This window comes from Chaetodon trifascialis, chromosome 24 (genome assembly GCF_039877785.1).
Source record: "Chaetodon trifascialis isolate fChaTrf1 chromosome 24, fChaTrf1.hap1, whole genome shotgun sequence".
Classification (NCBI taxonomy): domain Eukaryota; kingdom Metazoa; phylum Chordata; class Actinopteri; order Chaetodontiformes; family Chaetodontidae; genus Chaetodon; species Chaetodon trifascialis.
This window is the reverse complement of record NC_092079.1, coordinates 1,218,907-1,236,818: the sequence shown is the minus strand read 5'-3', so window position 1 is coordinate 1,236,818 and position 17,912 is coordinate 1,218,907. Positions and strand designations below refer to the sequence as shown.

The window sequence follows — 17,912 nt, the reverse complement described above, 5'->3', positions numbered from 1 at the left end:
TCTCTCTCTCTCTCTCTCTCTCTCTCTTCTCTCGATTTCACTCTACTGAAGCTCCAGCTGAAGGTAAAGTTTCTCGTTTCAGGTGTTTTTAACTCAAGCTGTCGTTAGCTTAGCTTCAGCACAAACGGCATTGATCTGCAGCTTTGTCCATCGTTTCTCCAAACTCTGAGTTTAACTGTGAACTCTGGATGAAGGAGCTGAAAGCAGCTGATGTGGAGACAGCAGGAAGGAGCATTCAGAGGCTGTGAGGATCTGAAACCTTTTATTTCTATTTTTTGATCTGATGATTTCAGCTGATGTGCACATGAATGATTTGTGTTTGTGATCAAAGTGTATGTGAGCTGTTACATCGGTGTTTTCATGGTTCTGTTTGTGTCCTCTGACAGTTACAGATGAGTTCTAGTTTCTGGTTTCTGCTGGTTTCTTGAACTTGAACCTTCATTTTGAGGAAAACTGTCAAAACTCTTCGCTGTCACTGTACATTTACGCTCCGCTCCTTCGTTCATCTTTCTTTTCAGTCATCATTTGACGTCTTTCTTTGACTCTTTCTCTTTCTCTTCGCAGCCATTTCATTCTCCTCTTTTCTCTCTTTGTTGCTGTTTCTTTGACTCGTCACTTGATGGCGCTGTTTCATTGTTTGTGTGTTTCAGTCGCTATCAGCGATAAAGTTAATCAGATAATAAACAATGAAGTAAAATTACAGATGAAACTGCAGTATAAAAGTTCTGTGAGATGATCCATTCTGCAGAACGAGTACTTCTACTTCGTTCTTTAAGTATGTTGAGCCTGTACTGAAGTACAGTTTTCAGGTACTTGGACTTTACTTACAGTCAGAGGAGACATTTTACTACAGAACAAGTACTTTTACTGCGGATGCTTTGAATACATGAACCTTGGAATAGTTGAGTACTTTTACTTGAGTCCGAGTTTGAAAGCAGGACTTTTACTTGGACTGTAGAATTTGTACGTTGTTGTATTGGTAGTTTTTCTTCAGTGAAGCTTCTCGTCTTTCAGATATGTTGAACTGTGTATTTGTAGATGAAGGTCACCAGAACTCATCACTTCATTTCAATTCATTCATGAGAGGAGCACCAACTGAGCCCTGTCTCTGTTTGAGTCTGTCATTAATGAGCCAGAAAAAGTCCAGATTATCAGTGTTTGTGACTGCAGAACGCTCTTTGAAGTGATGTTTTCTGGTCAATGACGGGAAATGATTGAATGTTACTATAGTGGAGGTTTAATTCCAGGTGTTGCTGTGAAATAATCAGCTGCATCGAGTTGTTTTCTGCAGGGACTCTGTGGATGGAGACACTCTGTCAGACCACATCAATCCATCTCAGTCCTTCAGTGGGTCAGTGGATGATTCAGCTGATGTGCACATGAATGATTTGTGTTTCCTCTCTAGATCAAAGTGTGTGTGAGCTGATGTGAGCTCACACACACTGATGTGTCATGCTGCCGATTCATATCAGCAGCATGAATCGGTGTGAGGACAGAGAGGAGGGAGTACGTCCCTCTAAAACCAGTCTGTGTGGGGACAATGACGGCCAGACCGAAGCTAAGAGATGAGACAAGGAACTCTGACTGTCCAGGACTCGTCTCCATGTCAGAGCACTCAAATCTGTCCACCATCATTATTCACGCTCAAAGCTCTGTGTGTGTTGTGTTGTAGGCCAGAGCAGCAGGACACACCAGACTCTGCTGAACCTGGACCTGGACCTGGACCTGGACCTGGACCCAGCTGTGTGTCACTCAGGAGTGACCGGTCAATGGGTCGCTTCATTGACTTTAAACAGCAACATGTCTCTGACAGGCAGTAAGTTGTTCTCAGTATTAAACTTGTGTTGGACAATTTGACCTGAAATGTCCATATGTCCTCCTCATGTTGTCCACTGCTGATGTTTGTCCTCATTAAATCCAGTCTGACCATTTGTCCTTCTAATGTTCATGTTGTCCTAGAATGATGATGAAGGTTAGAGCTAGATTAGTATTAAAGGACCTTTGTCCAGTCTGTCCTTAAACAGTACTGACATGTCCACATGTGGACACTGAAAGCTGAGGATAATATGAGCCTTCAGCACAAATCCAGTGGGGACCTTCCAAAGTGTCTTTACCATCAAACTTCCTCTTTGAATGTTGGACTGAAATGCTTCAGCGACCATCATCTCTAAATAACAGTCAGGATATTTGTGCTGAGTCTCGTGATGCAAATATTAGAAAACAGACCAACAGAGTCAGTGCTGATGGATTCCACAGTTTAGTTTGTTGTCTGTCAATCACAGTAAAATCTGCTCAGAAATCAGTCCATTGAGTCCTGCTTTGGTCCAAGATTTGATGGACAAATGAAGCGATGATCCACAGACTGAAGTCATTCAGCTTCATGTTTTATTGAACTTTGGTGTGTTGAGCCTTTTCTTGTTGATCGCTGCTAGTTTCTCCCGCAGCTTCTGAGGCTGAAGAAGAAAAAGTCAATTTCCATCCCTGGTGGTCTTCCTCTGTGTCTGACAGGATCGAGACCAGCCTCTGCTGGACCTGAACCTGAACCCAGCTGTGTGTCCTTGAAGAGTGAATGGTCGGTGGTCATTTCATTGATTTTAAAGGAGATCGACCGTCTGCTGCAAATAGGTAAACTGTCAATAACATTAAAATACTTAATAATTATAGTTAATAATAAATAATTACAGATTCTTGTTTGAACTGTTATTTATCTAGAAAAGTTTTTAAACCTGTTTGTTTATTTTCAGCATCGTTCTTCTTCTCGTTTGTTTATACCCTCCCATGTGGAAGCTGCCCAGTATAACCAGTCTTCAACTCTTGATTCCAGTTGAACATTTCCTCCACGCACACGTTCTGACTGATGACTGCATGAGTATGAAACAGTGACTTGATTGAGGCTAACAGATGCTAACGAAGGCTAACCCTAATTCCACTGAGTTCCTCCATCAAATCAACATGTTGTGTTTTTCAGTCATATGACAACACAAACAGAAACATGTCAGTGATAACAGCTGGACTGAGATCAGCTGCTGTTAAAGACAGAGTGAAGCAACACAGAGAGTGTGAGGAAACACACAGTCTGTTTGTGACTGATGCTGCTGATGGATTCACAAAGTCAAGAAAAACACTGACGGCGGCATCATGGCGCCTCACATCAGGCTGGAGTTGTGCCTCTGTGAAGACGTCTGATGCAGAGAAGGGTGTTATGGGTAACTACAGGCTGCAGGAGCTCAGAGAGGAGAAAAAGCTCAAAGATGTGTTGTGGGTCCAACAAGTGGACAAGAACAAATACATGTTGTCCAAGAATAAAAGAAAGAGCCAGAACAAGTTGTATGAACAACAGCTGCACCTGTTTCCTTCATGTCGTCCAGAGAAGAACGTTCCAGCTTTCATCTGAAACACAGCTGGATGTGAAATCACCCTCAGCTTTGCTTTGATCCAGTCTTCTCTGCTTCTCTCTTTGGTTTTCTCAAGTTTCACTCACTTTATTGTGACTCATTGCCAATTTGTGCTGGACAGGTAGCATCCAGTTAGCTTGTGTGAGCTGTGTGATGCTGTCCATAGTATTATAGGGGTCAATGAGAACTGGAGGGACTCAACCAGACAAACTGGTCAACCAACACAGTAAAGTGAAAGCTGCACAGAAATGCAGACTGGACTGTTGATTCACGGTGGGATCAGCAGTATGAGCGACACTTTAATGTCAGTGGAAACCTTCTGATTCAATGTTGGAATCAACACTTTAGCTCAAAGGACCGTCAGCTGGTGTTTGTCACTGTGTGGACGGACATGATGTGAGCTAATTCTTCATGATTCGTCCACAGAGTCCACCAGGAGAGCTCAGAGGTTCCCAGTGGTCAGTCTGCCCAGCAGCATCAGACTCACCTGGACTCCATATTTCTGGTCTGTACATGTACAACAGCTGCTCTCACATCTGCTCTGTCCACAATAATGTCCACGCTGCACTTTGTAGACCAGTGGACCGTCAGTCTGTCCAACATGGATCTGAGGTTTGCTTCCATGATTTCACTTTGTGTCATTCATATCATCTTCTGTTCCAGCTGCTGGAGGAGAACATTGTCTCTTTTGTGAGGAACGAGCTGAAGAAGATCAAGACGGTTCTGAGTCCAGATTACCCAGAATCCTTAGAGAGTCAGGGGGAGGATGAGGAGGTGTTGGACGGTGAGGATGCAGAGCAGAGGAGGAGCAGCAGAGAGGCATTTCTGAAGATCACGCTGCACCTCCTGAGGAGAATGAGGGAGGAGGAGCTGGCTGAGCGTCTGCAGAGCAGTAAGAGGATTTCTCTAAAGGTTTAACTGTTGAATCAATGAACATTCACTGATGTCTGAACAGATGGACCAAAATATGTTAAGACAAGGACATTAAATTCTCATCTGAACTTTATCAAATCACTTATTGATTTATTTGTTGTGTCTTCATTCAGAACATCTTGCTGCTTTTTGTGGGCGTAAACTTAAATGTAACCTGAAGGAGAAGTTCCAGTGTGTGTTTGAGGGGATCGCTAAAGCAGGAAACGGGACCCTCCTGAATCAGATCTACACAGAGCTCTTCATCACAGAGGGAGGGACTGGACAGGTCAATGATGAACATGAGGTCAGACAGATTGAAACAGCATCCAGGAAACCACACGGACCAGAAACCACAATCAGACAAGAAGACATCTTTAAAGCCTCACCTGGACGAGATGAACCAATCAGAACAGTGATGACAAAGGGAGTGGCTGGCATTGGGAAGATGGTCTTAACACAGAAGTTCACTCTGGACTGGGCTGAAGACAAAGCCAACCAGGACATACAGTTCATGTTTCCATTGACTTTCAGAGAGTTGAATGTGCTGAGAGAGAAAAAGTTCAGCTTGGTGGAACTTGTTCATCACTTCTTTCCTGAAACCAAAGAAGCAGGAATCTGCAGGTTTGAAGAGTTCAGGGTTTTGTTCATCCTTGACGGTCTGGATGAGAGTCGACTTCCTCTGGACTTCACCAACAATAAGATCCTGACTGATGCTACAAAGGCCACCTCAGTGGATGTGCTGCTGACAAACCTCATCAGGGGGAAACTGCTTCCGTCTGCTTGCCTCTGGATAACCACACGACCTGCAGCAGCCAATCAGATCCCTCCTGCTTGTGTTGACATGGTGACAGAGGTCAGAGGGTTCACTGATGAACAGAAGGAGGAGTACTTCAGGAAGAGGTTCAGAGATGAGAAGCAGGCCAGAAGAATCATCTCCCACATCAAGACATCACGAAGCCTCCACATCATGTGCCACATCCCGGTCTTCTGCTGGATCACTGCTACAGTTCTGGAGAATGTGATGAAGACCAGAGTGGAAGGAAAGCTGCCCAAGACCCTGACTGAGATGTATATCCACTTCCTGGTGGTTCAGTCCAAAGTGAAGAACATCAAGTATGATGGAGTAGCTGAGTCAGATCCTCAGTGGACTCCAGAGAGCAGGAAGATGATTGAGTCTCTGGGAAAACTGGCTTTTGAGCAGCTGCAGAAAGGAAACCTGATCTTCTACCAATCAGACCTGACGGAGTGTGGCATCGATATCACAGCAGCCTCAGTGTACCTAGGAGTGTTCACACAGATCTTCAAAGAGGAGAGAGGACTGTACCAGGACAAGGTGTTCTGCTTCGTCCATCTGAGTGTTCAGGAGTTTCTGGCCGCTCTTCATGTCCATCTGACCTTCATCAAGTCTGGAGTCAATCTGCTGTCAGAAGAACAAACAACCTACCATGACTCTGCAGAGACACACTTCTACCAGAGTGCAGTGGACAAGGCCTCACAGAGTCCAAATGGACACCTGGACTTGTTCCTCCGATTCCTCCTGGGTCTTTCTCTGCAGACCAATCAGAGTCTCCTACGAGGCCTGCTGACACAGACAGGAAGTGGCTCACAAACCAATCCGGTAACAGTCGAGTACATCAAGAAGAAGATTGAAGAGACTCCCTCTGCAGAGAAAAGCATCAATCTGTTCCACTGTCTGAATGAACTGAATGATCGTTCTCTGGTGGATCAGATCCAACAGTCTCTGAGTTCAGGAAGTCTCTCCACAGATGAACTGTCTCCTGCTCAGTGGTCAGCTCTGGTCTTCATCTTACTGTCATCAGAAAAAGATCTGGACATTTTTGACCTGAAGAAATTCTCTGCTTCAGAGGAGGCTTTTCTGATGCTGCTGCCAGTGGTCAAAGCCTCCAACAAAGCTGTGTAAGTACAGAGATAGTGAAGTTTCTTCATCAATAAATACTCTGATATCTAACTGACTGTTTGCTTCCTTCCTGTGTCTCTTCAGACTGAGTGGCTGTAACCTCTCTTTAACCTCACTTTAAGCTTCATCCAGCAGGTTTAAACATGAGATCAGGAAATGGATTCAGGTGTGACACTGTCCCCTCATGGAGGATACATGACTGTGTTTCTACAGACATGAAGACAATGAATGAACATCTGCAACATGTTTATGATGGAACAGCAAAGATTTGAACACATGCTGAGCAGAGACTCAACATTTTGAAATAAATGCTCTTTTTCTTCTTGTTCTTCAGACTGAGTGGCTGTAACCTCCCAGAGAGAAGCTGTGAAGCTCTGTCCTCAGTCCTCAGATCCCAGTCCTCCAGTCTGAGAGAGCTGGACCTGAGTAACAACAACCTGCAGGATTCAGGAGTGAAGCTGCTGTGTGCTGGACTGGAGAGTCCACACTGTGCACTGGAAACTCTCAGGTCAGATCAAGTTACTGTTTGTGTTGACAGATTTAAGTTAGTTTTGTACATTTAGAGATTCATTTAGTTTAAACAGTCTCTCTCATGTCAGGATTTGAATCTTTCAGTCTGGTTTCTTTATTTTCAGATCTCTGACTGAGATTGATGATTTTGAGACTTTCTTTAACCTCAGATGTCCACACATTTGACATAGACATTCATTGATTGGCAGATGTTTTCTCTCAATGTACCTTTTATGAATGAAGTCTGGCTGAGATGGAAATCCTCATTTATGTTTTGTTGTCATGTGACTTTGATTAGTGGACGTCACTTTATTCCTGATTCAGTCGTGATTAATTAGCACAAAAGTGTCACTGAGGAACTCAGGAAGTGAAGTGTTGAGTGTGAAGTCGTTGACCTGAAACACAGAAACTGTGGAGAATTATTATGTGTTGTAACTCCTCCCACGTGATGCTGCTCAGCCTATCAGATCTCTGCATTGTGAGAGCAGTGATTGGACAGACAGCAGGACCCTCAGATGATCTTCCATGTGTGTTGTTGTGTGTGTTTGCAGGCTGTCAGGCTGTCTGATCACAGAGGAAGGCTGTGCTTCTCTGGCCTCAGTTCTGAGATCCAACCCCTCCCATCTGAGAGAGCTGGACCTGAGCTACAATCATCCAGGAGACTCAGGAGTGAAGCTGCTGTCTGCTGGACTGGAGGATCCTCACTGCAGACTGGACACTGTCAGGTATGAAGAGGCTGCTGCAGCCACAGTCAGTCAGTGTGAAAGAGGAGGAAGAGCTGGAAACATGTTGTCTGACTTTTTGCTTGATGGTGGACGTGAGTGAGACATGAACAGTCAGACATGTAGGAAACCTTTGTCCTTTGATCACAACATAAACACTGGTTGAACATGAAAAGGACATATTTGTGTTGGAGGTCTCAAGGAGAACATCTCCAGGAACAAACATGATGATGACCTGTTGGTCATCACTGATGCAGTTTGGACAGATCTCTGCATGGTAAAAGAACTCTTTGTCAGTGTGACAAATGTCCTTTTTGTCCTCAAAGACATAAAAACAAGCTTCCAATAAGTCCAAAGCAGTTGTATTTGGTTCAAACTGCTGGAACCTGACAACCACAGCACAGAGCAGGACTTTTGAGATGCTTCATTCAAGTGTTTTTCTCAAAATGTTGGACTGTTCCTTCATCAGTGGACAACAATTGGACTGAACATGGTCTTCACAGCAAACATGGCTTGTAAATATTTCCCTGTGTAGACGTCGGGCTCTATTTTCGACTCCGCCGCCAGCGCGGCGCAGGCTGCGCCAGCGCGGCGCAGTAGTATTTTCGACCAGCGCAGGCAGGCGCACGGCGCACTTGGTATTTTGGTAAACCGAGGCATACAGAGGTGCGCCAGGATGGGCGTTGCGGCGCAGTAGGGGGGAGGTGTCGGTACAATGAGAATTTTCGACCATTTCGGTCTGCGCCAGCGGCGTAAACGTGTGCTGAAAGCTCGCCACCTCAGACCTGGTCAACTCTGTGCGGCTCAAGTGGATTTTCGTAAACCGGCGGAGTCGTGCGCTCACGTCACCAACACCTCACAGTCAGGTTTCCACAGTGTCTGGCATTTCACTGCGATCAATTATTAGCAACAGCCGTAGTTCAATGCAACGATCTGAGTCAGCGCATACAGTCAGACCTAAATTTATATATTTTGATCCGTCTCTCATGTGACCACATCGAAAGCGCGTTCGGCACGCGTGATGGTCACTCAACCTGACTGAATGTTCACAGGTGAAACAGGGATGAGAACTAATCGGTTAACGTCGCTGTGCCAACCAGAAACAGCCGTGGCGTCCTACAGAGCAGATATACTGCATCTGTCTCAGAGCACTGAGAGACAGACACATGGAAAAACATGTGATGATCGTTGTCCGCTGTTACCCACGTCATTTCATTCCAAATACAAATGTTATCATAGTAATGCTTAACGTTATCTACAAAGATAGAGTACATCATTGCTTTGAGGAGGATGAGGAGGAGGAGGAGGAGGCCGAGGATTTACCATCTAAGGACCTCATATTTAGACATCAGAATCAGAATCAGAAATCCTTTATTTATCTCCGCGTGAAAATTGTTTTTGTTGCAGTGCTCCTTACAAGAATAGAATTAGAATAAAATTAGAAAAGAAAGAAAAGAGAGAGAACTATATATATAAAAAGCAAATATAAAAACAAAATATTTATATTGAGAGTAACCCACTGTCTCTGCTTGCCTGCTGTCAGACTCTCTGCACCACCCCTGGACTCTGCGTTGTGATTTGTTTTGTGTTTGTGGTGGAGTGTTGTGCGGAGAGAAGGAGGCACCGGACACAGGGTTCGGGATTGTGGTTCAAGGCCTTGGCTGCCCTTTTATTCCACATTCACACTCTTCAACTCTGCTGTCTGCATTTGCAGTAGCTGCTGGTCTCAACACCTTGCGGAGCAAGTAAAAATAAACTTAAAAAAACATGGCGTCTACACGGAGACAAATCTCCAAGCTACGGTGCCCTTAAGGGGACAAACAGAGCGAATCTGCTATAGAATAAACAGCACAACAGTGCCGCCCTCTGACATAAAGAGGCAACTGCCCGCCATCAATTAGCTGCCTTACATATATATAAACAAAATATAGTACAGAATATAAAACTATATATATATATATATACTGAGAAAAAAATAAACAGTATATACAAACGTGTAACCCGGGTGGAAAAAACCGAGTTCATGCATTTATTCTAGCGGTCTCCTAGCGTCAGTCTGGGCGTCATACGTCACGCCGTCACATGACCGCGTGTGGCCTATCCGCGTCCATAAAACAGCGCTGCAGGAAGTCAGTGGGGCGATGCGAGTGGGGCACGCGAAGATAGACAAACGCTGCAGGAGCCGACTACCAGCGCCGGAAGACAAAGCAGTAAATCCGTTTAAACTGTGGAACTGGCCAGGTGGCGAGCTAATCCATGTGAACTGAATCTATGCACGTTGGGCAGTGAGTCTGCAAGTCACCTGCTACACTACTCACTTACCAGGAATCGATCCTCCTGCTCTGGTCGGGCTGGTAGGAGGCTCTTTATTGTAGCCAGTTCTTCTCTCATTATATGCCCCCGCAGCTTGTGCGCTTGAGCGGCCTGTCACACACGCATGCACACACACATTCCCTTCCCCCACTTTGGACACTGCCCCTCTGGACACTCAAGCTGCCTCCGGTCATCATGTTGCAGCCCTTCGCGTTGTGGGCAAATCTGAACTTTTGTTGAGCTCCTTGTGTGAATCGATTGAACTCACCAGGCTGATGGGGCTCATTGAACTGTTGAACTGATCAGATTGTATTGAATGTTGGTTTGAATTTGGGATTTCTGTTTCTGTTTGTGGGTGGCCATTCCCTTTGTTTGTTTGTTCTATTTTTTTCAATATACCATTTTAAACAGCAAGTTCTGTCTCAGTCTCTTCCTCTCTCCACTCCGAGAGCCAAACTCATCTTCATCTTCTGAACTAGCCCTAGATTAGTGCGCACATGCTACAAACGGGTGTCAGGAGATATGAGTGACGTCAGTCTCCTGGAAACTTGCCATGCGCCTGGCCAGTGGGGTTCTTAAAGGTGAGGCGAGGAGCTGCTGTGATTGGTGAAGATTTGACTCGGCTGTGCCGAACCCACTCCACGCCTTCTCCCCTCCCTCTTTCCGAGTTGTGCCGCTGGGTGGGACTGAGATGAGAAGGAGGTGGAGATGCGTCGGTGGCACAGCACACGAAAATACCAGAGTCTGCGCGGCGGAGTTGAAAATAGAGCCCGTCAAGTGGCTCTTCTTGTTCTGGTGAACTTCAGGAAGTTTGACATGAAAAGATTTCCACACAACAGAGTCGTGATGACTCGTCTCAGATGTTGAATTCATTGACAGTTTTCACACTTGTAATGAAGACATGAAGCATGGTCACATATGGGACATGACGAGGACAATTGTGTCCAACAATCAATGATTAAAGCTCTGTTGGTTTGTTGAGTGAAGACAAAGTCAGACTGATTATTGATCATCACAGGTGGGAGAGCAAGAGAGCGATCAATGAGTGAAGCAGCTCAGAATAGAAGTCAGCAACAGATTGAAATGAGGAAATGAGCTGATGAAGGCAGATTTAATGATGAGAGAGAATCAGTGTCGCTGTCAGTGTCTGAGCAGAGCTGAAGAGGGAGAAGCAGGCCGCATCAACATGTTGTGTTTGTGTGTGTGAGAGTGATGTAACGTCCATGTTTGCATGCTGAAAGAGGAGGTGCTGCTCTGACCCCCCTCCTCCTTTCAGGGTGGAGCCTGCTGGAGTCTGATGGTTGAGCCCAGGTCTGAGGAAGTGTAAGTGTGTCTTTAATTTGACTGATGACAACAAAGCAGAGCACATTCAGCCATCTTCAAACTGTGACATCACTCATTCACATCTCTGATGTCATCATCAAACTGTCCATCAATCAACAGCTGATCGATCAATAACCGCAGCTGTTTTCTTCTTCTTCTCTCCATCAGATTCCTGTGAACTCAAACTGGACACAAACACAGTGAACACACACATAAAACTGTCTGACAACAACAGGACGATGACGTATGTGGAGGAGGATCAGTCATATCCTGATCATCCAGACAGGTTTGACCACTGGCCTCAGCTGCTGTGTGGAACTGGTGTAACTGGTCACTGTTACTGGGAGGTCGAGTGGAGAGGAAACGTTTTTGTATCAGTGAGTTACAGAAGAATCAAAAGGAAAGGAGACAGTAAAGAGTGTTTGTTTGGATTGAATGATCAGTCCTGGAGTCTGTTCTGCTCTGATGATGGTCCTGACTTTGTCTGGCACAATGACAGAACAACATCCATCTCCTCCTCCTCCTCCTCCTCCTCTGTCTCTCACAGAGTAGGAGTGTATGTGGACTGTCCTGCTGGCACTCTGTCCTTCTACAGAGTGTCCTCTGACTCACTGATCCACCTCCACACCTTCAACACCACATTCACTGAACCTCTTTATCCTGGTTTTGGCTTTGGGCTCTGGTCCTGGTTTGGTTCCTCAGTGTCTCTGTGTCGTCTGTAGGAGGGACAGTCTCCTCCTGTTAGACAAACACTGCTGAACAGATCAGTTGAGTCTGTGCAGGATCTCAGTCACATCAGTCTTTCAGGTTATTGGAATAAATTGATCAATGAACTTTGTTGAAAATGATTGAAAAGATTCCTCATTTACTTTGTAAACTTCTTCCACTTCCAGTCCTTTAAAGATGGAAGCTGTGATCATTAAAGTGTGGAAACGCTGTTGACTTGAACCTTCAGCTGTGTGTTGATTTCAGTTGTGGATCTTGTTGCAGTCAAAGCTGAATGTTACTGTGAGTGTTTTATGGTCTTTCTTCAGGTCAGGACTGCTGACCGGACTCAGCTGAAAGATACGGAGAAACGTTTCTCATGCTGATCACTGACATCAGCGTTGGACCTCAGTGATGCTCTGGTGTCCGATCGGGATCAAACAGCAGCTCCAATATCTGCTGCAAAGGCTGAGCGCAGAAGACTGGAGGTTGATGTGCAGCACAGTCATGAACACGGTGTCACAGTCACGTTAATCACACACTGAGTGAAAGTTCGGCTGTCCACATACTTTTGGCCACAGTGTGACAGACAAACCGCAGACTGAGATGAAGCTGAAACACACCAACAAACGTTGGTTTTCCTGCAAAATCTCTGCTCAATATTCAGAAACTTCCTCTAAAATTCAACCTTCTCTCCATGTTTCCCACAAAATATTTCACATTTTCACCGTTTTCCTGCAGTGTCGTACTGACTGAGTCTCTGTGTGTTTCTGTGTGTATTTCTGTGTGTTGTTGTGTATTGTGGTGTGACTCTGTCCTCCAGACGTTTAAAATATGTCACTTTTTCTTCTTAAATTCTGACTTTTTGTTTGCTCCATCGTCACTTTCAGCCTCCTGAACACACAAACACACGCTGAGTCTCTTCCTCTTTCATCACATTCATGAAATCAGATGAACTTTTGTTCCGTTTCATTCAAACTTTACTGGAAACTAGTTTCATTCAGTCACAGCTGAAATCACTGAGTCGTTTGTTGCTGCTGAATTATTGAACCGAGCTGCATTTAAATCATCAAGTTGGTCCATTTGGTCTTTATTTCAAGTTTCTGTTCAACAGTTTGATCTGAAAAATGGCAAATTTCATCTTAAAACTGCAAAACTTTGGTCAAAAATTCAGTCGATCAATCAGCTGAACCTTCATTAAGTTCATCCAAATATTCCAAAGAAGACACGATGTTCATCCAAACGGGCTGTTTCTGCTGCTGTTTGATGTCTGAATGTTGAATTCAGACAAAAGGTCTTCATGTTTTATTTTGAAGGCTTGAATCAGCTGCTTTGTTTTGAAGTTCAGTCAGATGTTCAACATGAAGTGGAAACCAAAACATGTGAAAGGTGTGAAAGTGGAGAAATATTTCCCAGACAAAGAGCTGTTGATGGAGTCAGCCAGGTCAAACAGGAAGTGCAGAGGGAAAGGAGGTCTGTCTGAACAGGAAGTGCACAGGCTGAGGACATTTGGACAGGAAGTCAGACAAGAAGTGAACGGAGATGATGGAGAGGACACAGAATAATGTCTTTGTTCTGTTGACTCTGTGTTCATGGTGGTCAGTTTCAATAATAGGTGACCCTTTGTCTGTGAGTGTCCTTCCTCCTCAGACCTCCTGAAGGGATGCGGGGGGCAAAGGTCAGCTGGAGGTCTGTTCTCCTGCAGGATGATGCTGAGGAAGACTCTGATGATGCGGATGAGATGAGAATATATGCAGCTAAAAGCAACGAGAAGCCAGCGAAACACCAAAAACATCTTCCTGATAAAAGAACCAAAAGCAAAAGGAATAAAAGTGAGATGTTTCTGAGAAACGGTCCACTAGAGGGCACAACTCTGCAGATTAAATCCAGGTCTCAGCGAGAAGGAGGAAATCCAGATGAAGGCGAGCTGAGAGTCGACGGAGAGCGAGAGAGATAAATCCAACAAACAAACATAAAAAATGAGCTGGTGGATTTGACATAATCTGGACTGTGATGGATGGCAGCAGGATGACTGGATGGCAAGTAGCAGTGGTGGTGGATCGGATGATGATGATGAGGATGATGAGGATGATGATGATGATGATGATGATGATGATGGGTTGGACTCCACTTCAGAGTCAGAGACAGAAAGCAGGAAGAAGAACGCCTACAAACAAACAAACAAACGGTGTCTTACAGACGATGAAGAGCGACATGATGTGAGGAACAAACTCATGACGGAGGAGAACAAGATTATTGTGAAACTGAAAGCAGGGCGTGATATTTCACCTGTGAGTCCGATCACTCTAACAAACCAAGCTTTGAAGAAAGCGCTTGCAGATACTGAAGTGGCGAAAGTGTTCAGAGACGGCAGTTTGTGTGTGAAATGTAAGAATGCTGGGCAGAGAGACAAAGCACCTCCATTACAAAGTGTGAGCAAGAAAGAAGCAGCAGAGAGGAAAGCAGTGGGAGGGGAAGCGGCGTCAGAGGACTGATATCAGGAAAAGCTGCAGGAGATGCTGGCAGAGGTGAAGAAGCTGATCAAAGGAGGAAATGTGGCAGCAATAAAAGGCTGCAGGCGTTCAGGAACGATGAGAAAACTGACAGAACATCAGCAGTGACAGAGTTCAAAGAGCAGACTGTCCCTGATCAGGTCATGGTGGGACACATGAGCTTCAGGGTTGGAGCGTACCTCCACCTGCACTCAGACGCTTCACATGTCAAAGATATGGACACGGTGCCACGGCGTGCAGAGGGAAGCAGAGGTGTGGAAGGTGTGAGGGAGCACGCTGATGGAGAATGTGGGATAACACAGCAGCTAAACGCTGTAATCGTGGAGGAAATCACACAGCAGCATATGGAGGCTGCAGAGTGAAGAAACAGAGTGAAATCCAGCAGGTGAGAGCAGAACAGAGAGTGACTGATGCAGAGGCCGTGAAGATGGTTGGCAAGGAAAACAGAAAGGAGAACAGACCTACGGCTCAACACCAGGAAGAAAGTCCACGCATCATCAGACACGACTGACCACTGACTGACTGGTTCTGTTCTTGGCATTAACTACTCAGAACAAGCACGAAGAGAAAGTGAAAAGATCGAGATCATTGTGAAAGCAGCAGCAAAGTTCTTGAACATGAAAGATTGATGTTGGGAAAAAAATACATCCCAGACCTCAGTCAAGGAGACGAGACGTCAGCCAGCAGGCAGCAACTTATTCCATAACGCTCATTCTGCAACGCAATGCTAGAAGTCTCTTTGCTAATGGACAAGAGTTAAAGGAGATATCAGGGAATCAGCAGCAAAACCAGGAAACACGGCTCAAACCAACTCTGGACTTTATTATGAAAGGATCCTCCAGCATTCGGAAAGACAGACCTGGTGGAAATGGTGGTTTCATTAGACAAGGTATGAAATTCAGGCAAACAGTGATGGCACAAGAGTCAGAGGTCGTCGTCACTGAGGTGTGGATGAAGGCAGGAAGTATGAAGATCATTCATTTTATAATCCCTGTCAGCAATCAGACAAAGAAAAGATGGAATCCATCTGAGATGATGGGAGAGGGAAAGTAATCTGGTGTGGAGATTTGAATGAAGCAAATGCACCAAAGCAATAAAGGCTCCAAACAAATCCTTTAAAAAATCTTTCTGTTCACAATTTAATCGTTTACAAGAAGCAACAAGCAGGAGTGAGGAGAGTAATAAGGAATACAAGAAGAGAGTGTTGGAGGAGGTGTTGAGTCATTGGAATGAGGACTCCATTGGATAGAGTGTGGGCTGTGATGAAAGCAATGTCAGCCAATAGGAAAGAGTGTGGACAGCCAATAATGAACAGTGATCAGAAAATGGTCAGAAATAATGAGGAAAAGCAGAACTATGAGCAAAGACTTCTGTTAAAGTGCACAGCACAGCAAATTTGAGTGAGTGATGAAGAAAAGAGAGGTAGAGGAGGGACAATATGAAGAAACATGGAGACTGTACAGGATGAAGAGGAGGATGAAAATACAGTGAAGCTGCAGTTTTCAATGACAGAGCTGAATAACGCCTTAAAAAATCTGGAAAGACAACTCCGAGAAAAGATCAAATAAGTTCCTGTATGTTCAATAATCTCAGTGACCAAAGTCAAAAGATATGACTGAAATTATATAACAGGATGTGGGAAGACGGGAAGTTGCCAGATGAGTGGAAAGAGTCCATAACTGTTCCTGTCTGTAAAGCAGGTCAGGATCCAAGTTTGGCAGAGTTACAGAGCGAGAGCCCGAACATCACATGTTGGTCAAATTATGGATGAACGAAAGGCTGCTCTGTTATTTAGAAAGGAGGGAGAAATAAAATGCTATCAGAGGGGATTTGTTAGGATGTGTCTTTTCCCAGTGTCCCTTCCCTTCCTTTGTCCCCAGTGTTCTTTGTCTGTTGGTCTGTCTCCCCTGTCTGTCTGAGAATGGGCGGTCCTTCCCCCATGACGACCTCATTACCTGCACACCTGAGGCGTGTTGGAGCTGATTGCTGGCAGCATTTAGAGGACGCTCTCTGGTCTTGTGATTGCCAGTTTGTCCTGATCTGGACCGTGTGTCCGTCCTGTCTCAGTGTGAGTAACTTCTAAGAAAAGCCTTTTGTCCTGGGACTTATCCAGTGGGTTTTTGGACTTCTCTTTGTTCTGCTCTTTCTTTCAGTGTGCTCAGTCCCGCTCGGTGTGCCTCTCAGCCTCAGTTCCAGCGTGGTGTTTTTGGTTATCTCCACTCAGTTTGAGTTCACCTTCTGTTCCTCCTTTTTGTAATAAATCTAGTTTGTGTTTTGCAACATTGTCTCTGTCTTTGCTCTGCACCTCGAGTCCTGAAATATTATTTTTGACCGAGGAAAATCCTCACAGGATTCAGGAAAGGAAGGAGTCCTGTCGATCCCGCTCTGTGTTTACAACATGAAATTAGGAAAGCTTAGGGAAATAAAGAGAATGTAGTGGCTATTTTTCCATGTGGACAAAGCCTGAGACACGATGTGGAGGGAGGGGCTGCTAATCAGACTGTACCATATGGGCATAAGGGGGAAATGTACAGGTGGATTAAGCTTTTTTAACAGACAGGATGATGTCCACTTACAGTGGAAATACATAGTAGAGAATGGAACTGCTCAGGGCTCTATTATAAGTCCACTTTTGTTTTCAGATCAATGATCAATGAGATATTCAGTAATACAGACAGGTCCATACGGACATCTTTATTAGCAGATGATGGACTTTTGTGGAAAAGGAGAGGGAACGAGGCATTCAATGCTTGGAAATTACAAGAACAAATGAGACAATTTCCCCCTGGGAAATTATGAAAGGGCCACGGGGACTACTGCTGGACAATGTGAACAGCTGCTAATGCTAAGCTAACATTAGCATGTCAAATAAGACATTAAAAACATCTGAACCATCATTAGAATGCCTTTAACAATCATTTTAGCCAAGGTTAGCATGTTTGCATTAGCATGCTAAAATTAGCATGTCAAATAACACATTAAAAACATCTGAACCATCATTAGAATGCATTCAAGAACCATTTTAACACAGGTTAGCATGTTAGCATTAGCATGCTAATCATTAGCATATTAGCACAACAATCCGACATCAAAAGTTAAACCTCCATGCACCAACAAGTTCATAGGACCTCATATTAGCATTAGAATGTTAGCATTGCTCCTCCTTGAACTGCCACCTTATCGTGGTGGAGGAGTTTGAGTACCCGAATGATCCTAGAGGCTATGTTGTCCGGGGCTTAATGCCCCTGGTAGGGTCTCCCAAGGCAAACAGGTTCTAGGTGACGGGTCAGACTAAGAGCAGTTCAAGAAGCCCCTATGAAAGAAATTAAAGCAAGGAAGCGTACGTCGCCCGGATTGGCGTCACCGGGGCCCCGCCCTGGAGCCAGGCCTGGGGTTGAGGCTCGCAGGCGAGCGCCTGGTGGCCGGGTCTTTGCCCACGGGACCCGGCCGGACACAGCCCGAAGGAGCGACGTGGGCCCGCCTTCCCGTAGGCCCACCACCCGCAGGAAGGATCAGAAGGGGCCGGTGCTATGTGGAATGGGTAGCAGTCGTGGGCGGGGGCCACGACGACCCAAATCCTGGACAACGACTCTGGCTATGG

At 45.1% G+C, this 17,912-nt stretch overlaps 1 protein-coding gene and 1 pseudogene across 1 annotated transcript in view; both read left to right on the top strand.

Annotated features, from left to right (window-relative positions):
• The window catches only part of LOC139352064 (NLR family CARD domain-containing protein 3-like), an 88,973-nt gene that overhangs the window by 41,385 nt on the left and 29,676 nt on the right, over positions 1-17,912 (top strand). The gene's annotated exons all lie outside the window — the stretch shown is intronic.
• Positions 2,524-12,047, top strand: LOC139352066 (protein NLRC3-like; annotated as a pseudogene).